Source organism: Triticum urartu, chromosome 5A, assembly GCF_056163025.1.
Source record: "Triticum urartu cultivar PI428250 chromosome 5A, HENAU_Tu73, whole genome shotgun sequence".
Taxonomy (NCBI): Eukaryota; Viridiplantae; Streptophyta; class Magnoliopsida; order Poales; family Poaceae; genus Triticum; species Triticum urartu.
Genome location: NC_141877.1, coordinates 419688289 through 419694934, shown reverse-complemented (window position 1 = coordinate 419694934; position 6646 = coordinate 419688289). Strand labels below are relative to the sequence as shown.

The window sequence follows — 6646 nt, the reverse complement described above, 5'->3', positions numbered from 1 at the left end:
CGTGCAGGTGTGCAATGGGCGATGGGCCCAGACCCCTGCGCCATAGGATTTAGACCGGCGTACTGACCTCTCTTTTGTGCCTAGGTAGGGTTGCGACATGTTGATCTTCCGATGCCGGGCATGACCCAGAAAAGTGTGTCCGGCCAAATGGGATCGAGCGTGTTGGGTTATGTGGTGCACCCCTGGAGGGAAGTTAATCTATTCAAATAGTGGTGATCTTCGGTAACAGGAAGACTTGGAGTTGTACCTTGACCTTATGACAATTAGAATCAGATACTTAATAAAACACACCCTTCCAAGTGCCAGATACAACCGGTGATCGCTCTCTCATAGGGCGACGAGGGGAGGATCATCGGTTAGGATTATGCTACACGATGCTACTTGGTGAACTTACCATCTACTCTCTTCTCCTGCTGTAAGTTGGAGGTTACCAGAAGCGTAGTCTTCGATAGGACTAGCTATCCCCCTCTTATTCTGGCATTTCGCAGTTCAGTCCACATATGATACCCTTATTCCATTTGATACCAATGCATACATATGTAGTGTAGCTCCTTGCTTGCGAGTACTTGGGATGAGTACTCACGGTTGCTTTACTCCCCCTTTTCCCCCTTCCTCTACCCGGTTGCTGCGACCAGATGTTGGAGTCCAGGAGCCAGACGCCACTGTCGATGACGACTACTACTACTCGGGAGGTGCCTACTACTACATGCAGCCCGCTGACGACGACCAGGAGTAGTTTAGGAGGATCCCAGGCAGGAGGCCTGCGCCTCTTTCGATCTGTATCCCAGTTTGTGCTAGCCTTCTTAAGGCAAACTTGTTTAACCTATGTCTGTACTCAGATATTGTTGCTTCCGCTGACTCGTCTATGATCGAGCTCTTGTATTCGAGCCCTCGAGGCCCCTGGCTTGTAACATGATGCTTGTATGACTTATTTTATTTGTAGAGTTGTGTTGTGATATCTTCCCGTGAGTCCCTGATCTTGATCGTACACGTTTGCGTGTATGATTAGTGTACGGTCAAATCGGGGGCGTCACAAAGACCCCCCTTATTCAAACAACCAAGATTCTCGACTTAACTTTGTCTGTTGTATCATTCTGTAAGCCGTTCGCACCGAGAAAACCCCTCGCCTATCCTCGCTCCATGCCCAAAAGTCCTCAACCTGTCTAGTGCAGAGAGGAATTTGCAGAATTGCCTCTGCATCAATTGGAATAAAAATTGTACGGATTAGCTGTTCGTTCCAAGAAGCAGTAGCATGGTTGATTAGATTCAAGACTTTATGAGGTGGGTGTGGGGAAATAGATGTAACCGGTCTCCTCATATGAGGACGAGGTATCCAGTTATCTTGCCATATATCAGTACTTTCTCCATTGCCTATCCTCCTCGCTAGTCCCTGCACCATTATCTCCCGGCCATCCAGGATGGCCCTCCAAATCTGCGACGGATGTGTACCAAGGGTGGCATCAAACAAAGAGTGATCTGGAAAGTAAACTCCTTTGAGAATGCGAGCACTCAAAGAGTAGGGATTTTGTAGCATCCTCCATGCCTGCCTAGACAACAATGCGAGAGTAAAAATTTCCATATCCCTAAAGCCAAGTCCTCCCAAATGTTTAGGCTTAGTCATTTCATCCCAGGCCACCCAACTGGGTTTCCTCTTCCCTTGCTTGCTGCCCCACCAAAATTGCCTAATCAGTGAGGTGATACTTTCACAGAAGCCTCTTGGGAGTCGAAAACAGGACATAGAATAGACCGGTATTGCTTGCGCTACTGATTTAATGAGCACCTCTTTTCCAGCCGCAGATAACAATTTTTCCATCCATCCTGTGACTTTCTCCCACACATGGTCTCTGAGATATCGGAATGTGCCATTCTTAGAATGCCCCACATCAGTAGGCATGCCCAGGTACCTATCGCTGAGGGATTCATTCTGGACATTCAAGGTACTCTTGATATTGTTTCTCATTCCCTGTGGGCACCCCCTATTGAAGAAAATTGAAGATTTATCGTGATTTATACGTTGCCCCGAGGCCAAACAGTAGTCTTCCAACAGATTTGATACTGCAATAGCCCCTTCAACACTCGATTTAAACAACAGCAGGCTGTCATCGGCGAAAAGGAGGTGGTTCACGACTGGCACCGTGGGAGCCACCTTGATCCCTTCTAGCTGAGACGACAAAGAACTGGATTTCAGTAGGCACGAGAGGCCCTCTGCCGCGAGTAAAAAGAGATATGGGGATATCAGATCTCCCTGCTGAATACCTCTGGATGGATAAAAAGTGTCTAGTCTCTCTCCATTAAAAAGCACCAAGAACGATACTGAACGCACCATGTTCATGACAATATGTACCCAGGATGGAGCAAAGCCTAGCTTCAACATAATTGCTTGTAAATAATCCCACTCAAGCCTGTCATATGCCTTCATCATATCGAGCTTTAGAGCACAGAAACTGTTTACCTTTGCCTTGCTGCGTTTCATAAAATGAAGACACTCGTAAGCACTTATAATATTATCTGTAATATGTCTACCTGGCACAAAGGCCGATTGCTCCTCTGAGATAATCTCCGGTAGAATCTGCTTCAGCCTGTTAGCAATCACCTTGGATGCTATCTTGTATAAAACATTACATAAACTGATAGGCCTGAATTTTGCAAGCATGGATGGATTCATTACCTTGGGGATTAGAACCAAGACCGTGTCATTGATACTTTCCGGACTGTCCTCTCCCCTGATGATTCTCAGGACCGCCTCCATCACTTCAGCCCCACACAGGTCCCAATGATGCTGATAAAAGTGTGCGGGAAAACCGTCGGGGCCAGGTGCTTTAGTGGGGTACATCTGAAAGAGTGTAGCCTTCACTTCCTCTCCATTATACGGTGCTAATAGTAGCTTGTTCATCTCCGCCGAGACTTTTGAGGGTACACAGTTGAGGACTGATTCCATGTTATGCACCCCTTCTGAGGTATACAAAGTTTTATAAAAATCCTGCACCATACCTTTAAGCACCTCCGGATCATCAGTCAGGACTCCAAGAGAATTTTGAAGAGCCTTTATCATGCTTTTCATGATTGCCAGTGGTAAAACAAGCATATATTTCTTTTTGATTATTGACATAGCACAGCTTAGTAGAGTGGACCAACCAACATTGAGTTTGGGAGGTCATTTAATAGGAAACACTTTGCTGCAAGTTTCTTCACCATTGAACACAATTCATCACAAGACTTTATATATGTTGGCTGTCATGCATGTACGTCTGCAACTAAATAATTACAGGATGTTGTGTGCTTGTTCTATGTCCAGCAGTAAAGATGTTTGAAGTTTTGTACCAGTTTCCAATAGATCATTTCCTACAACAATATTTGTTTTGCAATCCAAACAAGTAAATGTCTTGTAAAGAAGTAGATGTTTCTGCATATCAACACACCATTCAAGTTATTTACAGAATGATTTTCTTGGAGCGTTCATAATTTCACGTATGTTTACATCATTATTCATGTGTGGGTTGTATTGTGTTTTCTTTCGTGGGGTGTCGGACGTGCTACTGATGGTACTAGCATGTTTGGGCTGGGGAGACAGAGATGGTATGCGGAGTAAGAAGATTGATTTAAGGGGAGAGAAATCATAACAGGGGTTGGTGGAGCAGAAGAGGGCGAAGGAAGACTTGTGGGGAGCTGCGAGGAATAGATTTTGGGGTATGTTACTGTTTTATGTGTGATATCAGTTCATAATTTACTGCAGCAGTCAGTTCTCTACTTTCTATGTACTAGGTTAATTCTATTTGCTAGCCTTAAGTGTTTTTTCTATACCAACTAAATATTGTGAAAGTAACCCCGAAACATACACACATCTACTAAATGCAAAATTGTTTCTCTGTTGGTACGAACAGTCATGTAGATTACTGCATGTAGTTTCTTTTTGCACACAACATACTCTCCAGTAGTGCCAAAATTAGAATCTCAATCCCTGTCCATTATACAAGATGCAAAAGAGTTCAGAATAAGTTATTCATCATCATATTCACGCATTTTCCGTTGTAATATATATTTTGTATTTGTGTACAGTTGGACACATTACACATACATACAGCATGTCTGACTTATGCAGAAGAAAAGGGACCCTTCATATAAATTATTTGCATGCTCATAGTTATGAACTTAATACACTTTGCCTGGCATTCATAACCATTATACTTCCTCCTGCCCAAATTTGTTGTCCTACGTAATAGTGTTCCACTTTGCGCCTACCACTGGTAGCTGGAAATTAGATATAATAATAATCAGTTTCCTTGCTAGATTTGTTTCCTTATAGGATATCCTGCCGATTTGATCTATTTTTGGCTAGAGCACATGGGATCAAACCAGAGGTAATCAATTTTCTATGTTCACCTGATTAGTTATAAGGAATTTATTACCTCTATTTTATTTCCAGGATACCCAAACCAGTGGTAACGTTTTTATGGCTTTGAAATTCTGTACAAGGTATTCTCATGTCTAAATACTAGAATTGTTTGTTCATTGCTAAATTGTTAATGAGGGGTCCATGTAGTGCTTTCAGTGGAGACACTAGACCATCTGATGTTCATTTAGACATTTCTATTCAAACTTTCAAAGTGATTGTTTTCTTTTTGTGTGTCCACACAGTTGTTTGTGTGCATCCAATATAAAACTTGCTATGAATTTGCACCACCTACACCCTTTTTCCATGTCTTAGTCTATACGAATTACCCACTTTATATACCGCAAAAAGAAATTACCCACTTTATAATAACTCACATGTTAATTAAAAGGAAAAAGATCTGAACCATTGACACTCTATAAGTTAAGTTGTTCAGCTAAAATTTAACAAAGAGATATTTGATTACATGGATCTCTAATTTTTTTTTGCAGTGTTGTAATTATATTGTCTCGGGTGTTGTTGTACGTTCCTTGTATCATGTTGACTTACTCCTTGATCAATAGGGATGTGGATACAAAATTCCGTTTTCCACTACTTATATTATCCTCATTGGACCTTAAGCTATAATCATCGACTGTTGTTGTGTGTCTGCCTGCCTGGCAATGTTTCACCCCTATTTTTGACCTACTGTTGACTTATTTGGAACCTGAGAAAGAATTATTTTACATGTTAGAGTACTCTCATATGTTCAAAGTCATAAAACCAGCTGAGATAATGAAATAATGCCAGGTAATTACTCGTGGTTTCAAGGCTGCGCAAAGGAGAGGAGGCATGGTTCAAGGTCGTCTTCTGGCACTGGTTTGCCAGCTAGGTCCTTGACAACATCTGCGCCTCATAGGTCAGCCATGATTCTCGGATTTTTTGTTCTGCTGTTATTCCCAAAGAAACATCGTAGTTCTTTTGGACGGTCAAAGATTATTCAGTTACTGAAATACTTCTTGTCCAAATTTCTAGGTGTTTAGGTGCAGACATCACAGGTGAACTGCATCTTTCTATCTAAATTTCTTACGTCAAGAGCTGGGAATATTTAAAACATCTAAATTGCTTATCTCAACACTATAATAGAAAGTACTATCTCGGAAATAATAACAAAACATCGTGATAAACTGGGCACTGGAGCCATATTGACACAGACCCATGATCAATGATATGTGAGCCAAGTCTTGATACACGTGAACTTACAGCCACCCATTGAGTACATGATTTCTTCCATCTCCTTTTCTTTTGTTTTCCAGGGAAGATATTCCACCGTGCATTGTATTTGACCATACTTAACCAAGTTGATTCATATCATTAAGTATCTTTTGGTTTTCTTCCAGTTTATTAGGCATGGACCCAGACACAAATTCTGAAACTTCAATAATTTGGGTGGTCTAATAGTTCCTGTATAGCTTGATGTCCTATCAGGTGTAATATTTTGTTGTTGCTTGATGTTGTATCAAGACAAGCTAGGGTCAACAAGGAACAAAGGGGTTGACACATGGAGAAGCGGGAGCATAAAATTCAAAAGGTACTGAACATGTGTATGGATTACACCGGTGAGTGAATGGTGTGGCACATTGAGTCAGAGAGGAGTAGTTGCTTGTCTGGTATGAAAAACAGTTGTTTCTCGATTAGATTAAGGCCAAACTTATCTTGAACATGTGTGCTCTTTCATCACCATTTTAAAAGAGGTTCAATGCAAAATCCTCAGACTGCCAATTTTTACTTCATTGGAAGCACTTTATCGATACGTTTGGAACAATTCTCAGATTCCATGAAACATATTCGTGGCACCAATTTTAACTAAAGAATAAATCAATCTCAATTTTGTTCTGTAAAAAATTAAAGCACCCTCCTTTCCTATGAGAAAAGTGAAGGAAATATGCCCTAGAGGCAATAATAAAGTTATTATTTATTTCCTTATATCATGATAAATGTTTATTATTCATGCTAGAATTGTATTAACCGGAAACATAATACATGTGTAAATACATAGACAAACAGAGTGTCACTAGTATGCCTCTACTTGACTAGCTCGTTAATCAAAGATGGTTATGTTTCCTAACCATGAACAAAGAGTTGTTATTTGATTAACGAGGTCACATCATTAGTTGAATGATCTGATTGACATGACCCATTCCATTAGCTTAGCACCCGATCGTTTAATATGTTGCTATTGCTTTCTTCATGACTTATACATGTTCCTATGACTAT

General features: G+C 41.1%; 1 long non-coding RNA gene across 3 annotated transcripts; it reads left to right on the top strand.

Annotated features, from left to right (window-relative positions):
* Positions 1-3184: 3184 nt before the first annotated feature.
* On the top strand, positions 3185-5988 carry LOC125556101 (uncharacterized). 3 transcript variants are annotated; one of them, XR_015604795.1, is made up of 5 exons: positions 3185-3687; positions 4288-4358; positions 4424-4473; positions 5180-5288; positions 5770-5988. It is a non-coding gene; the product is annotated as an uncharacterized LOC125556101 (long non-coding RNA). The 3 variants fall into 3 exon arrangements; XR_015604794.1 differs by lacking the exon at positions 3185-3687 and having other exon boundaries at positions 4089-4358; XR_007305002.2 differs by lacking the exons at positions 3185-3687; positions 4424-4473 and having other exon boundaries at positions 4089-4358.
* The last annotated feature ends 658 nt before the right edge of the window (positions 5989-6646 follow it).